Source organism: Rhyacophila brunnea, unplaced genomic scaffold (genome assembly GCF_057557595.1).
Source record: "Rhyacophila brunnea isolate RB1 unplaced genomic scaffold, BYU_Rbru_1.0 scaffold_11, whole genome shotgun sequence".
Taxonomy (NCBI): Eukaryota; Metazoa; Arthropoda; class Insecta; order Trichoptera; family Rhyacophilidae; genus Rhyacophila; species Rhyacophila brunnea.
Genome location: NW_028232763.1, coordinates 36,104,183 through 36,121,606, shown reverse-complemented (window position 1 = coordinate 36,121,606; position 17,424 = coordinate 36,104,183). Strand labels below are relative to the sequence as shown.

Sequence of the window (17,424 nt, the reverse complement as noted above, 5' to 3'; positions counted from 1 at the left end):
ATGATATGCTACCATGACCTGGAATGATGGAAGAAAACTGGCGAGCGATAGATATTGTCGGAGGCAAAGTGTGGCGTACGTATACTCTAACTAAGGAGCAGACATTGTTAAAGAAAACTAATATATCATTAAGTATAATATGTATATTGTATATAAACAAAAGGTCAGACGCTTATGTGCTTGGTCAAAATATATATCCATGAACAGAAATTATAAATTTAGTAATTCACTCGATACAAAACCACATGTGACTTCCGTGGATGGACGGCCTCTAAATAGATGAAACCGGATGAGTTTGTGAGGAAACCTTCGAATTCACATTTATAATATGTTATAAGTACTAATATTACATTGTAACATAAAATAATAGTTTTTAGTACTTATATATTTTATAAAAAGAAAATGATTAATAACATGATAGTTGATAGTTTAGTAACGTATCCATGTTGATTTCACATTATTTTTATCTATTTTAAATAATTTCTATTATGTACAATACAATACAAAATTGATCCAAAAATGAAGAGTAGCCCAATGTGGAATGAAAAGGTGCAAGTTAGGCATAATGCACAAGTATCATATACAAAACTATGAGAATACACGTGGCTGGAATGGGACTTGACAATGTTATTTGTGGATAATCTCTGGATAAACACAGTCAGCACAACGAAAGGCCATAAGATCTACATTAACGGCGTGATCAAGTTCAGTGCTGTGTAACAGACACAAATATGTGAAAAAGTCAAGAAGAAAACTGATTTGAGTAGACATAGCTGATTTTGCTGATATAAGTCGCTTCCGGCAACTACAACCAACCTCAAATTTAAAGTGAATAGAATATTTTATGTTTTGTACACAAGTAGTTCATGACATTGCTTATTTTATTTCAGATTAATTGTAATAAATATTTTCCATCAAGGATTCACAGTATTATAAAACATTAGCTTCACATTTACATGGAAATAATTTGCTATAAATAACAGTGACCTACCAATTAGTTAATATACTTAGTTGGAGATTTAACAAATTGAGTGATGACAGATATTTTTATGATAAACAAAAACACAAACCGAATAAATGAGATTACAATCGTAGTATTATCAATATTCATTTTTATGAACAGAAAAAGAAACCACTTAACAAAAACAAAAAAACATTAACATTAATATCAACATCCCAGGAGTAACCCTACAAAACCTACAACAATGTAATTACATAGATACTTAATTCAGCTAAAATTTAACATGCTTAATATTTTTGAAGGAGAAAAAAATCAACAATTTATTCTGAATGAATTCTTATGTCAGTCCTCAATTTATTTTTTACAAAGACTAGATTTGAAATAACATGGCTTATTTTTGATAAAACTTACATTAAGCTACAGCATTCAAAATAATACTGCGATAATTATTATAAAACCTAACTATTTATTTTATTAGATTAGATCCATGTCTTTTTGCGGACACAGACAATCGAGTTGTTTTATTTTATACCAATATCAACAATCTTTAAAGTCTAGTTCAGACCGAGAACATCTGTAGACGAAGTGTTTTCCATCTCTGTCGGAAAAACAAATACACGGACAATTGTATCAGAACATGTTAAATGTTCGAAAATGAACGTTAGTATCTGGGAACAAGTTTGATGTAAGTAACTTTCGAACAGTTTATAGACAATGTTCACCGAACCAATGTATCTTGGTGTAGAGTAGGTATAATATGATCAATGCCAGCCAGAGAGATATATGGCATTGTGTGGCAATTTGCATGAGATAGTTACATTATATTTAAATCATATCGATCCGGTTTTATACTTACATCATCCTACAGAAAACAATAATAAAGTTGTTTAATATGCAACACAATATTTCGTAGCTTACAAATACTAATAAACAAATAATTTAATAAATGGCACTAAAGTGTTCTATTATGAAAAGTATCATTTTTGAAACTCTTACTTCTTAATTAATATAATATTATGCTTTTGATACACGAATGTTGTTACCGATGTCTCACAGATGCAGGATTATTGGAAACAGAAAAACTCAAATCAAACACTAAATATTTTACTGCAGGACAAATTATGGTGACATCAAATACAGATCACTCTTACATCCAGTCATTTTTCGATAAAGTGTTGTCAGTTCCAAATTCTGGCAATGGTTAATTTAGATTGGAAGATCTACCGAGTCTATGTCATAATCACTCTGCCATTTAAATCAAATAATCCAAGTATATTAATGATTCACAACATATTGTATGTTTGCAACTTTGGAGAATGATATTGTGTGAATCGTTCGATTCTTAGACTTGTTTACACTGTTTATTTGACTGTCACTGTTTCCACTGGAACTGTCATCATCATCAGAATATGAATTGTCTCGCTCGATGATGTTTGAAGTGATAGTTTTCACAGAAACTACTTGTGAAACTATTGTTTTCGTTACTTTATTACGGCGAGGGTTAAATGCTTCGTTTTCAATAGACGAAGAACTTTCTCGACAGCTTTCGAGAAACTTTTCATTAGTTTTCTTCAATTCGTCATGCGACGGATAAATAGACGTCCTGGAAGGTTTTGTATTTCTCGAATCATTCAAATACTCATCTTCATTACGGTTTATACGCCTTCTCGGTAACTCCCTATTAGCACTTTTAGTGAACATGGGATTTTTATCTTTGGATTTCATTCTATTCAATGACTCTTTATTTTGGACATAATTTTCACATTGATTGCGACGTAAAACTTTGCAGTCATCCACAGTAGAATCGTACATGTCGGCAGCCATGCATCTTTTTTGAGGACTCTTACGGTTGTCATGTATTAAAAAATGCTTATTGTTTTTGGTTGAAAGCTTCTTTCCATTCAATTTAGCCGCATTATTAACTGACCTGATGTAATTAATTGTCAACACAGAGCTACCGCTGTCAAAATCATCAATGAAATCATTTTCTTTTATTTGTACAGCTTTCTTATAAGGAATTTCATTTACAGACGTTTCAATTGAAACTGGATTACGGCGTTTAAGTGTTTGTTGACATTTTCCATCATTAAAATTGAACGAACCTCTTTCAACGTGCATAGACGCATCATTTAAATTCTTATTACGAAGAAGAATTTTAGGAGTAATACCATTATCAACACATACCGACTGGGTTCGCTTAAACAATTCTTTTCTTCCTTCAGATTTAGTAGTCGGATTTGTCTTAGTTTTAGATTCAACTTTTACTGTTATTTTGGGCTGTACGGGGAAATTATTTCTGACCGATTCAAGACCAATCTTGTTATTTTTCTTCATCTTATTACAATACGTTTTATAATTATTTTCCACGCTAGAATCTGAACTATCAGCGTGAATTTCTTGCACACTGTTCAGTCTTCGCTTGAGACCATTCTTAAATACTTCTCTGGGACTATCGTCGTCAGAATAATATAAGCACGGCGGTCTAGACGTGTCCACCCAGAATTGTATTTCTTCCCTAGACTTCACTAAAGGGCATCTGTCGTGTTGAAAATATTCATTAGGATTAGGAGGAGGTTCAGTTCTCAACTTATATTCACTTACAGAGTCTTTCGGAAGAGAATTGTCGAGATGGTTACTATCCGAACGAACCGGTGGCTCACTAAAAATGACAGCCGAGGAAACACCACCTCGCCGATAACTAGACGACAGACAGGCATCAATCATGATTCGTTTCTTACTGGATAAACGGGACTTTTCAGTGACATCCTCCGAGTCACTGTCGATGAATTTATATTTCTTCATCGTGCAAATAATTCCAATAATAACACATCCAGTTACTTAGCGTGCACAATTTATGTTGTCCGCCAATACAATATTTTAATTACAGATTTCGCATCTCCAAATCATGCAAAGATCACCGATAATAACACATCGAGTTATATAGCTTATACAATATGTATCCTCTAAGAATATAATATTTACGAGCCCTGCTTGATTAATTATTATTACATTATCTCGGCGATTTTAAAGGCTTCCATTTTTTTAAAACAAATGTCATTCGGGAAAAAAACGTTCATAGTCTATGAATTTTGAAAACAAACCATAAACAAGTATAAATAATTATTTTTAAAATATAAACGTCGTTCGATTCCCTCAAACCTGATAAAAGACCTGCGCAAAAGAGAGAGCAAACTAAACGATATCCTAATTTTTGTTGATCTCTCATTTTCAATACAATAATAATTAATAGTCTTATAAAATAATATTGTTTCGAGCACCATTTATTTGATGGAAATAATTTGAATTTTGGACAAAACAGACCCAGCGATCGTCGCGAGCGATTGTCGACTTTATACTATGATACTAATTATTATTATTCGCTATTGACTCTGAAGTCCCTTGAGATGTTGATCGTATTTTTTGCCTTGAGTTCTTCTGTGCTGGCCCCTTTTTACCCACTTTTCTTCTCGATTATTTATCTCTCTGGTTGCCCATCTTGTTTAGCAGGCTGGCAGAACTGACGCTTCTATCGTAGCGTCCTTTGTCTTTGGTTATTCAATAGTTGATTATTTTTTTCCTTTGTCAGAAGCGAAAAAATTTTGTCAAACGAAAGTTCAGTTAAATTGTGAAATTTGTGCATTAACATGGAGCGTAATGAAGCCAGCAACGTCGCGGAGGGACTAGCGATGGAGACCGACTCGAATGAGTCGGAATTACTGTTGGACGATCCAGTAGGTGAACGGAGGGCATCAGCAATGTCACTGGATAACAAAGTATCTCAGATTTTTTTAATCTTGACCCAACAGGGTCTGCCTGCAGTGGTGCCTACTCCGCAGAGGCCGACGGTAAACATCGACTCTCCGGTAAGTTTTTTACGGCCGTCCGCAAGGCCTGAAACAGCGAAAAAACCCAACAGGATTCCGTTGCCTGTATTTAGTGTCGTGGTACAGGAGCCTGACAAAGCTCGGGTAGCGGAACTTACCAGACTTCAACTTTTCGACACAGATAATTGGGCGGGGGTTCGCTATGCTACGCAAACGATGAGTTACGCTCCTACGATCGTTCATCGCAAACGATACATCTAATGGAGCGTACGATCTCCGGCCTCCAAAATGCGATGCTCGCTCAAAAGGAGTGTATTCGGGACGCGTTACAGCGAGTGGTCGACTCTGTCGGCGACCACACCATCGGTACGGCTCTTTTTGAGACGGTCGTAAATTAGTTCGGGAACTCGTCAGCACTCAACAAAGTGTCTGAGGACGTCACCCGAATCCTTTGTGGAAAACGGGCAGAGTTGGTTCAGACGAGGCGGAAGAAAATCCTCTCTTGTATAAAAGACACCTTCACCCAAGAGGCTCTTAACAAGATCCCACCTAGCGCCGAACATATCTTCAACAAAGATAAACTGGCGGTATTCCTAGAAAGAGGTGGGGGTCGTGAGAAGGTCTTCGATCAGACCACCAAAGTGGTTGACCAGGGCAGGGAGAGTCAACCTAGTGCTTCGTCAGGTAGACACAAGGACACCTTTCGGAGGCAGGGATACACGAGGAGGATATCAGACCAGGTTAGGGGTGGCTTGCCGAGAGGCCCACGCCCATCCAACCGAGGTTTTCCCAGAGGTAACCGAGGTGGTGCGAGGGGCACTTACCCTAGACGCAGGTGACCGGGTCTCGCTCACCACGTTCAAAGGGGGACGCCTCCAGCATTTTCAGGAAATCTGGCAGGCCAAGGGTGCACCACCACCATTATTAAAAATAATAACAGGAACCCGTATTCCGTTTATAAAAAACTCCCTCTAATAATGCCTTCCGTACAATTCCAGAAGGATTTCCAAACGCGACAATCGCCGGAGATCACTTCACAAATCGCGGAACTGAAGAAATCGGGAGTATTGGAATCGTCAGAACCATCTCCGAGCTTCCTCTCAACCCTGTTCCTAGTAAGGAAGCAAGACGGCAGTCAACGACCCGTCTTCAACCTAAAACGCCTAAACGGTTTCCTACAACCAAGGCCGTTCAAACTGTTCCACCATTTCAAGGTCCCAACATTCCTGCAAAGGGAAGACTGGTTAGTAAAAGTAGACCTAAGCCAAGCGTACCTACATGTACCTATAGCTATACAACATCGCCGATTTCTTCGACTAGTTTACCAAGGAGAACTCCTTCAATTCACGTGCATTCCGTTCGGACTGTCGGCAGCACGAAGACTGTTTGCCTCATTAACAAACTGGGTGGCCGAACACCTCCGGGGAAAAGATATGAGAATCGTCACTTACTTAGACGACTTTCTGATGGCAAATCAGTCCAGAGAGATTCTTCTGTTGCAACTGACTTATATGATAGATTTCATGCAGGCACTAGGCTGGATAATCAACAAGAAAAAATCTTGTCTGATTCCAAGCCAACAGCGGTATTTAGCGGAGTTCTTGGGTATCACGTGGGATACTCACAACAATCGGAAATATCTATCAACAGAGAAGTACACATCACTTCGTCACCACCTGCAATTGCAGATCCAAAAAGGCAGTTGGTCGCTCAGGCAGGCCCAACGCCTCCTCGGGTGACTCAACTTTGCAAGCTTCGTCACTCCACAGGGGAGGTTGCATTGCCGACGTCTACAACGTACGAGCGCTCAATTATCAAGGAGCCACCCTCACAAAACAACATCAAATCCACCAGAAGCTCGAGAGGACATCATGTGGTGTGTTCGAGCGGTGATATCCTCAGGAAAGATTCACAAAGCAACCTACAATCACTTCCTCACCACAGACACAGCCGATTCAGGTTCCTTGAAAAGTTGAGTCACCCAAGGAGGCGTTGGGCCTGCCTGAGCGACCAACTGCCCTTTTGGATCTGCAATTGCAGGTGGTGACGAAGTGATGTGCACTTCTCTGTTTATAGATATTTCCGATTGTTGTGAGTATCCCACGTGATACCCAAGAACTCCCACTGTTGGCTAGGAATTAGACACGATTTTTTCTTGTTGATTATCCAGCCTAGTGCCTGCATGAAATCTATCATATAAGTCAGTTGCGACAGAAGAATCTCTCTGGACTGGACCATCAGAAGGTCGTCTAAGTAAGTGACGATTCTCATACCTTTTTCCCGGAGGTGTTCGGCCCCCCAGTTTGTTAATGTGGCAAACAGTCTTGGTGCTGCCGACAGTCCGAACGGCAGGAATGTGAATTGAAGGAGTTCTCCTTGGTAAACTAGCCGAAGGAATCGGCGATGTTGTATAGCTATAAGTACATGTAGGTACTGTCATATCCATGATCATTGGGCCTCTCCCGATAGATAAAATTAATTATTAGGTATAACCATGTCACCTGACCTCCTAGTCAACAATGGGCGTGCGTACGTCCATTATTCCTTGATTAACTGTCAAAATATTCAACTTGTACTTAGCACGTAAGAATTATTGTATTTAATTAATAATAAGGAGTATGTGAGGGGAGGATGGCAACACTGCTAGTCAGTCTATGGTAGCGAGCCAAAGGGTTGACATCTGACTCTCACGACTCGGAGTGACACAAATAAAATTACGAGAAAAATACCAATTTAGTTTTTAATTTTTGTGAATCCCGGGTCCCGGCATCCTGAGCTAGCCACCAGGTCCCTGGATATAACAGTACGCTTGGCTTAGGTATATTTTTACTAACCTGTCTTCCCTTTGCAGGAATGTTGGGACCTTGAAATGGTAGAACAGATTGAACGGCCTTGGTTGTAAGAAACCGTTTAGGTGTTTTAGGTTGAAGACGGGCGTTGACTGCCGTCTTGCTTCCTTACTAGGAACAGGGTTGAGAGGAAACTCGGAGATGGCTCTGCTGATTCCAATAATCCCGATTTGTGATGTGATCTCCGGCGATTGTCGCGTTTGGAAATCCGTCTGGAATTGTACGGAAGGCATTATTAGAGGGAGTTTTTTATAAACGGAATACGGGCTCCCGTTATTATTTTTAATAATGGTGGTGGTGCACCCTTGGCCTGCCAGATTTCCTGAAAATGCTGGAGGCGTCCCCCTGTGAACGTGGTGAGTGAGACCCGGTCACCTGCGTCTAGGGTTAGTGCCCCTCGCACCACCTCGGTTACCTCTGGGAAAACCTCGGTTGGATGGGCGTGGGCCTCTCGGCAAGCCACCCCTAACCTGGTCTGATATCCTCCTCGTGTATCCCTGCCTCCGAAAGGTGTCCTTGTGTCTACCTGACGAAGCACTAGGTTGACTCTCCCTGCCCTGGTAAACCACTTTGGTGGTCTGATCGAAGACCTTCTCGCGACCGCCACCTCTTTCTAGGAATACCGCCAGTTTATCTTTGTTGAAGATATGTTCGGCGCTAGGTGGGATCTTGTTAAGAGCCTCTCGCGTAAAGGTGTCTTTTATTACCGAGAGGATTTTCTGCCGCCTCGTGTGAACCAACTCTGCCCGTTTTCCACAAAGGATTCGGGTGACGTCCTCATACACTTTGTTGAGTGCTGACGAGTTCCCGAACTAATTTACGACCGTCTCAAAAAGAGCCGTACCAATGGTGTGGTCGCTGACAGAGACGACCACTCGCTGTAACGCGTCTCGAATGCACTCCTTTTGAGCGAGCATCGCATTTTGGAGGTCGGCAATCGTACGCTCCATTAGATGTATGGTTTGCGATGAACGATCGTAGGGGTATAACTCATCGTTGAGTCCCAACTCAACGAAAGACGGGGCCGCCAAATACTGTTTTAGGGTTTCAGCATAGCGAACCCCCGCCCAATTATCTGTGTCGAAAAGTTGGAGTCTGGTAAGTTCCGCTACCCGAGCTTTGTCTGGCGTCGGTAAAGCAGAAGAAGCTCCTGTACTACGACACAAAATACAGGCAACGGAATCCTGTTGGGTTTTTCCGCTGTTTCGGGCGTTGCGGGCGGCCGTAAAAAAACTTACCGGAGAGTCGATGTTTACCGTCGGCCTCTGCAAAGTAGGTACCACTGCGGGCAGACTCTGTTGTGTCAAGATTGAAAAAATCTGCGATAAGTACCTTATTATCCAGTGACATTACTGACGCCTCAGCTCACCCACTGGATCTTCCATCAGTAATTCCGACCCATTCGAGTCGGTCTCCATCGCCAGTCCCCGCGACGTTGCTGTATTCATTACGCTTCATGTTAATGCACAATTTCACATTTTAACTGTACTTTAGTAAGACTCACATTTTTCCGCTTGTTGAACATAGGAAAAACAATCAACTAATGAATAAGCAGAGACAAAGGACGCCACCAATTCCTGCCAGCCTGTTAAACAAGATGAGCAACCAGAGAGATAAATGATCAAGAAGAAAAAGGGGCCAACACAGAAGAACACAAGACAAAAAATACGATCAACATCGCAAGGGACTCAGAGTCAATAACGAATAATGACTAATTTATTATTAGTACCTACCTACCTACCCACCAGGTTGACCATACTATTTGTGTTGATTGATATCAAATGTCATGAAGTCCACATATTGAGAAAAATGACTTTTTATATGTGTTTAGGTACTGTACGATATTGAATTACAAATTGACAAATCTCACAAACATACATATTATTTGAAAAAAAATGAAGGTTTTCCAAATCCAAATAGGTATATATGTAGTGATAAACCACCACGCTTCAGGTCTAGCTCAGTTTCAGTTTTTTTTGAAGGTGGGGATCATAATTTTTGGTTAGTAATTAGTAAACTGTCACTTTTATCTTTAGTATGGTTTTTAGGATTTGGGGTGGGCAGAAATACACACCGGAATTTGTTTTATAAACGGTAGGGTATATTTATGTGGATGTTATATAATTGTTACGTTTTTTTAAAATTTGTTTTACGGAGGACAAGATTTGTGCGTTTCTTGTGTGGCTGTTTTCCGAACACTGCCGCCATCTTGTCTTCCGCTTTCAACGGTTTTTTTCAAGGCGACGTTGCAATATCTCCAACGGTCAAAATTATGGTATTGTTGCCAGCAGATATTCAACATTATTTAATTATTTTCTAACAACTCTTTTTCTTCTCCTTGCACTATCTAACATTCCTCCCTCTCAGTCGCAATACAAGTTATTTTTCCCATTCATTCTTTATACATGGTATTACAATTTATTGGCGGTTTTTTTTTTATACATTCTACTGACATGTTTCATACATTATAATTGTTAGCGACAGTTGGTCACTTTTTATACTGTTTAAGTGGCGAAGCCCAATTGCATTCGTCGTCTCGCATACTTTCTTACTTATTCACACCTGGTCTTCCATGAACCGTGTCCTCAGTCTCAAAGACACGGGTCGTGGGACTTATTTCTGGAAAGAAACGTCCCTCTGGGTGGTCAAGGGTGCGGCTCGGTGCAGTTTACTTGACTACGAGGCAAAGGGCGTGTTCAGGCCACTCTACACCCCTAAAAGGTACTCCAGGTATAAGACCCGAAGTCCGAGGTCGTGACAGTAGGTAAATCAAGAATGAAACATACCACCGCCATCTTTAGATTAATAAAACCTGAGCATAACTTTTTGCACAAGCAACGAGTGGTCCACTTTTCAGCTGTCAAAATCAGATCCCAGATTGATTGACACATTAATTCGCCCTTTCTCATTTCAAATTGAATTATAAAATATTCTCAAATCAAATATATTAACTGACAGTGTTATTTATATATACTATATATTCCTGTTATTCAGCAGCTGTCAAAGTCAAGCTAGTCCTTCACACAAAAACCGGTGATAATATCGATTTCCCAAAATATGTAGCATTGATCTTTGCATTACATTTGTCATATATACATGGTACATATACCCACGGTGGCCGCGCGGCATAAGCGTTGGACTATCACGCTGTGGGTCTCAGGTTCGAATCCTGGGTCTGGCAAGTACACATACTGTTTTTCAGTTTGTGTGTGAGTCAGGGTATGGACCTAATAGGTTGAGCAAGTGGCTGACATCCATTTCTCGTAAAAAACAAAAATCTGTTAATACAAACCTCCACTCTGTGGAGGCCCATATGATCCTATTAGGATCGGACATGGTCAAAAAAAAAAATATCATTTAACTCATATATAAGTTAACACGAGAGACGCGTCGGTATGAGCACTCTATAGACAATTACAGGCAATGACAGCTCATCCATAGACAACGGTAGAGGGGGAAAGGTAGGACCAGTCGTGAAAGTATCGGCTTTCTCTTCAGTCGGCAATGAACATACCAATAGGTTGGTGGTTATGCTAGCTCGTAATATACAAAAAATCTTTAAACAGTATAGAAACAGATGGCAGTGCAATATTCAATATACTACACTACAGTTGTTATTATTGAATGGATATTATTATAAAATTCCGTTATTATAAATTAGCGGCAAATTTACAATTTCAAATTAATCCATTCCGTTTTTATGATTTTTTAATACTTGGTGCTTTTTTCTATTGACAGTAAAGTTAGCGATCAAATTGCAGGATGTCTTGGGCCAGTCATAATATCAGATTAACATTGAGTAACCAAGATAATCGTACCTATTACGTACCTACGCCTTTGCTGTCTCCCACCTTTCCTAGCATGTTTCGGAAAAGATGACCGATTTTAATGGCAGGTCTTAAGTATTCTCATTGTCATGCAATAAATTGATGACTTTATGAATCGGTGTCTATTATTATTTATGTGTGATAATGAAATGCATGTGAACGTGTGTAGGCTACCGCAAAATGCCGCAAGTTGCGGCAGCCGTGCGTGTGTGGCTGATCAATAGTGCAAATTTCAGTATCGTGGGTGAATGAATAGTATTAATAAATTTTATTACAATTTATTTTGTTATAATTCACCATTGAATTATATTTTAGAATTTGTGGTTCTTGGACAGGTTTTATAGATAATATTTATTGTAGACCTATAAAACAAAAATGCTGCATCCCTACAATAAAACAAAAATTATCTATGCTTTTAAAAACAGCTGATTCTGGAATAATATGGAATGCGCCTGCGCACTAAGCACCACATACTGACAGTTGCAATTAGCTCCCATTTTGAGTCATTGTTGAAAAAGGACTTTTTACTCGATGGATTGTAAACGTCAAGTGTCATGATTTTTTTTCATTGTGTTTCTAATTAATGTGCAATGTTTAGTATAAAATGTATGTGTATGTTTGCATATGCAGGGAATTAATATGTAATGCGTCTCGTTATTTCTGTGAAATGTGTGAAAGTACCTAATATATTTTTTCACAAGGTGTAGGTACCTACTTGCAATTTTTTGACAGTTGAATAATATAAAATTGCATTGTTTTTTCTATAAAGACAGTAATAACTAGTTTCGCATGTTTGTGTCGCGGGTGTAACAAACGCTATGGAATAAAAAGGTAAATCAATGTAATTTAATTTTCTTTCCTATCATTGTCTATTTCATGTGCCAAAAGACTTTTATCATTTGTGCAGATTCATCATTCTCTTCCGTGAGTAAACTTCTTCATTTTTCGGATACACTGCGGTTATTGACTTAACTGTCGTGTATTTTACGTTTCAGATTCGTATTCGATTAACTCATTGGTTAACTAAGTACCTACCTATCCTTTTTGTGCGTAATAGAAAATATCAAACTGCTTATGCGTATAAATAATAATAGTAATATTTAACAGAATACCTAGAATAACCAGGGTTTCCAACCGTCCCGTTTTAGCCGGGATCGTTCTGAAAAAGAAGACCCTGCTCCGGATTTCGGCTGAACTCCAAATTTACGCACGATAACCCGGAATTTTTGAGACCACCGACCGGATATTTTCAAAAGACGTAGGTAAGGTCGAATCGTAGTACCTACATTAGAAAAGCAAAATTAGAGAGGATAGGTAGGTAACATCGTTTTGAAGGAGATAATTTTGGCAGGCAAGCCTAAATAAAAAGTACCTACTTGATCTGGGGACGGTTTTTTTTGTGGTGGAAAATATTGGAAAAAACTCAATTGTCAATATAATATATGGTATATTATACCAAATTATAAGTTATAAAGGTACGTACTTGTCCCTGAATTGTTTCAGAGAAGTTGACAACCCTATTATTGTAATACAATTCTTCTTTTTTTCTTCTTTTGCCATATCCGACCCTTAACTGGAGCATATGGACACCACGCGGCGCCTCCAAGAATCCCTGTCGCTCGCCAGTCTTCTTGCTTCGTTCCAGGTCAAACCAGCATCCCGTAGCTCCGCCGTAGATTCTAGCCTCTCTGTAGATTGTATTTAGCGGCCTTCCAGGACGCCGGAATCCAGTCGGCTTGAAGAACAGGCAAGCCAGGTTGAAGTTCTCTTCTGGCATCCGCAGCACGTGGCCGAGCCAGGTCCAACGTCGCCTCTTCACTTTCAGCGTGATGAGAGGCTGCTTGGTGCGTTCTCTTATCTCCTCGTTGCTCCTAAAGTCATACGCACACCCAGTATTCGTCGCAAACATCTGTTTTCGAAGCTCAGTATACGGTTGCTCTGAGCCTTCGTAAGGTGACATGATTCGCTACCGTAAAGCAGCACCGTCAGAATGCAAGCGTCGAATAGGCGGCATTTGGTTTTGACCGAGTACAATCATGAGTCCCAGACATTCCGCATCGAGTTGAATGTTGCTCCAGCCATTCCCATTCGGATAGCGAGCTCTTTAGGACCCCACGTTGTGTAATACAATTTAGTAGTCAATAACAATTAATTATAGCAATACTTACAATCTTTTAATACAGGAACCATTGTATTAACAGGTACCTAATGACTGGCAAATTTAATACTTTATACATAGGTACGTAAATGATGACATGTTCCCTCTTACTAAGTAGTCTTCAATCTCTTTGATAATAATTATTAATACAAAACCAAATCCTAAAATTGTTACAAAAATACGCTGTAAGTAAGCAACTTAGATAGGTACCTATGTGATTGAGTATAATTTTGTTAGAAAGAGTTGTAAAGCCAAATGTTTTAAGTTTCATTAAAACAAGATTAAATAGGGTACCTACCCACCTACATTTATAGTAAGTGCTCGAATGCTCGGCCTACCCGAGGCACCTAACAGAATAAAACGAAGTTTGCAATTTGAGACAATGTATTGATTATTTATATTTTAATTATCTGTGTTTTAATTAAGTAGGTATTCAAAATCAGAGGTAGGTATCTAAAACATTGAAAAGATTACAATTTTATTAGAGATTAACCCAGAATATTAAACATATATAATTATGAAAAACACTTTCTGAGAGAGTATATTATAACCAATAGAAAAAATCTTATTTGAAAAAAGTAAGCCACCCCGGCCGGGAATCGAACCCTGCATCTCCACGGGTAAACGCCCCAAACGTCGCATTTATCCAATATGCTACGGCGTGACATACTAATTGCGACAAATTTTAACTATTGGTCACTTTTAATACCTACTCATCAGCGCTCTTCGAAATCAAGCTACTTTGGCAATCGATTTTTGCCTCTCAGAAAGTGTTTTTCTAAATTATATATGTTCAATAATCAGAATGATACGAGGGTGGGTCAATAATTCCTTAGAAAAAAGCATTAAAACAGTTTTTATTTTTGTATTTTTTTTTTATTTCTCAACATAATCTCCTTGGAGCTCAATACACTTGGTTAGACGTTTCTCAATTTTTTTTAAACCGTCAGAAAAATAAGTTTTCGGAAGGTCCTCAAAATAAGCATTTGTCCGATCGATGACTTCTTCATTTGAAAAAAAATGTTGTCCACTTAGCCATTTTTTTAAGTTTGGGAAATGGAAAAAGTCACTGGGGGCTAAATCTGGCGAATACGGTGGGTGGTCGACCAATTCGAACTTCAATTCTTCAATTTTAGCCATTGATCGTAAACATGTGTGAACACGGGCATTGTCCTGATGAAAGAGGATTTTTTCCTGTTTAAATGAGGCCGTTTTTCTTCAATTTCGTTTTTTAGCTGGTCCAATAAAAATGCATAATAATCCCCTGTTATTGTTTTTCCTTTTTCCAAATAGTCAACGAAAATAATTCCACGTGCATCCCAAAATACAGTAGCCATAACCTTACCAGCTGATTTTACGGTTTTCGCCTTCTTTGGACATGGTTCGCCTTCGCAATCCACTGCTTTGACTGTTCTTTCGTCTCGGGAGTATAGTGGTGTATCCATGTTTCATCTACAGTCACAAAGCGACGAAAAAATTCATCCGGATTGCGTTGCATGAGCGACAACAGGGCTTTAGAGGCCACCACCCTATTGCGTTTATTGTCGACTGTGAGCAAACGCGGCACCCATCTTGCAGAAATATTTTTCATGCCCAATTTGTCATGTAAAATAGAAATGACGCTACCTTTTGAGATCCCTGTAACCTCAATTATCTCACTCAACTTTAATCTTCGGTCACTTAACACCATATCGTGGATTTTATTGATCATTTCTGGTGTAGTCACCTCTACAGGACGTCCTGAGCCTGGTTCATCCTTTGTTGATGTACGACCACGTTTAAATTCATTTAACCAGTTATAAATAGTTGCAAGTGAAGGAGCAGATATGCCGTGAACTAAATCCAACTCATTTTTTATTTCCTTTGCTGTTAACCCTTTTATATTAAAATGTTTAATAACAGCTCTAAACTCAATTTTCTCCATTTTTGTAAACAAGCAATTTTTTTTTTTAAATGTACGAAAATAAAAAACAACAACCCGACCAATCTGATTGAAACTTCGCAGCATACTGAATCGGTAGTGCCGCTGCATGAAAACAAACCGCTTACAGTACTAGTCGCGCCACCTGTCGGCTTTTCTAAGGACTTATTGACCCACCCTCGTATATTCTTAAATCTTGTGAATTATTCGTTTGAATAAAAGAAATAGTTAACCAAAATATTGAGTTATAGAATGTGCACTTGTATGTGCACAACACACTTGTTTGTGCACAACAATTTCATTAATTTTAATGTTATTTTATCATTATATTTTTATTTTTAATATTTTTAGATAGGTACATACCTACATCATTTAAGATACTTATTTTAAAATTTACAATACCTACAAAATATTTTATATTGCGTCTTTCGTACTTTGCCGCTAGGCTACTAGGGGGCTAGTAGCATTATACTCCTCCTTAATTGCATTAATCTCATTTTTTATTTATTATGTGGAATATTCAAGTAGGATTCACCCTGTGAGCGAAACGCGAGACGTAAATCTTTTTTATTGTGATTCATACCAAATAGTAAACTGATTTTATACAAAATACAACTTCAAAGCTAATTATCTCAGTTTCACAAATATATTGCATAATATCATATAGCATCGGTCCTCAAAAACAAAAAATCAAAACTTTCAATACTTAGTACCTACCACTAGGGATCCCGAGCTATTTTCGATACCTATGAATCCCGGGATTGATAAACATAATCCCGGGATTTCGGGATTGATTTTTTTATCAATTTTTATTGAAAATAAAATAAAAGCGAAAATATAACAGAAAAAATACTTTTAATAAAAAATAACTACATTAGAAATAAACTGAGTTTGAATGAAGTTTGATTTATACTCATGTGTAGGTTGCCGATTCATTTTATTTTTTAACATAAATTATTAAAAATGGAAACATTGGAAAAAAAACAATGCTTTGCACTTTTAACAAAGTAATTCCACCATGATATCATACGTTTTACGGCAGTTTCATATTTGTCTGACTAATTAGATTTATGAAGCGGAAAGGCCATAAGTACGCCATGATTATTTGCTTTACTATTTTAAATCTCGCTAATCCATTCATTAAGTCTTTACTATCAGAAACAGCAATCTCCTATTAAACTTACATTATTATTTAAATTACAATATTATTTACTCCGTTAAACTTGTGTATTTCCAAGATTGAACGTATATAATATTAACAATAAATGTCTTAAATAGTATAAATTATACTAGATTTATTTTTGACCGATTTTATTAATGTTATTTGTAAATATAAAAATTTTATATTAACAATGGAAAAAATGCCAATCCCGGGACCAGAATTGTAATCCCGAAATCCCGGGATCAGAATTTTGGCTCGGGATTGGATTCCCTACCTACCACCAATGTTCCCTGCGCGCACACGCGCACACCTACCAAAATGTGTCCTCACACATGTTTTCATCCCCCGCACAGTTCACACAAAAATATTCTAAAAGAAAGTTTTCTTTGAAAGATTTTGGTTTTGCTCGAATGTCGAATGCATTAATGCAGTTATTAAAAAAATATTTTTTTTGACGAATTACGGAACTCTCGGTTTCATACATTAATTAATTGTTGATGAAAGTACGGATATATCTGTGCAAAAAATGCTAATTTGGTACGTCAAATATCGATAGGTACGGGATGAATTACAAGACTATTTTTGCGGGAATAATACAATTGTGTTCTTGTGATACCAATAGCATTTTTTCAACCGTAAATAACTTACAGTGACAATAGAGTATGTTTACATCAGACGGAGCTTCCGTAATGAAAAATTGTATGAGTGTGTTTGTGGGGGAG

General features: G+C 38.2%; 1 protein-coding gene across 1 annotated transcript in view; it reads left to right on the top strand.

Annotated features, from left to right (window-relative positions):
* The first annotated feature begins 11,981 nt into the window (after positions 1-11,981).
* Positions 11,982-17,424, top strand: part of LOC147078693 (ATP-binding cassette sub-family G member 1) — a 136,054-nt gene continuing 130,611 nt past the window's right edge. The window contains exon 1 of the mRNA XM_085960376.1: positions 11,982-12,292. The gene's annotated coding sequence lies outside the window, so the exon portion shown is untranslated. The remainder of the gene's footprint in view (positions 12,293-17,424) is intronic.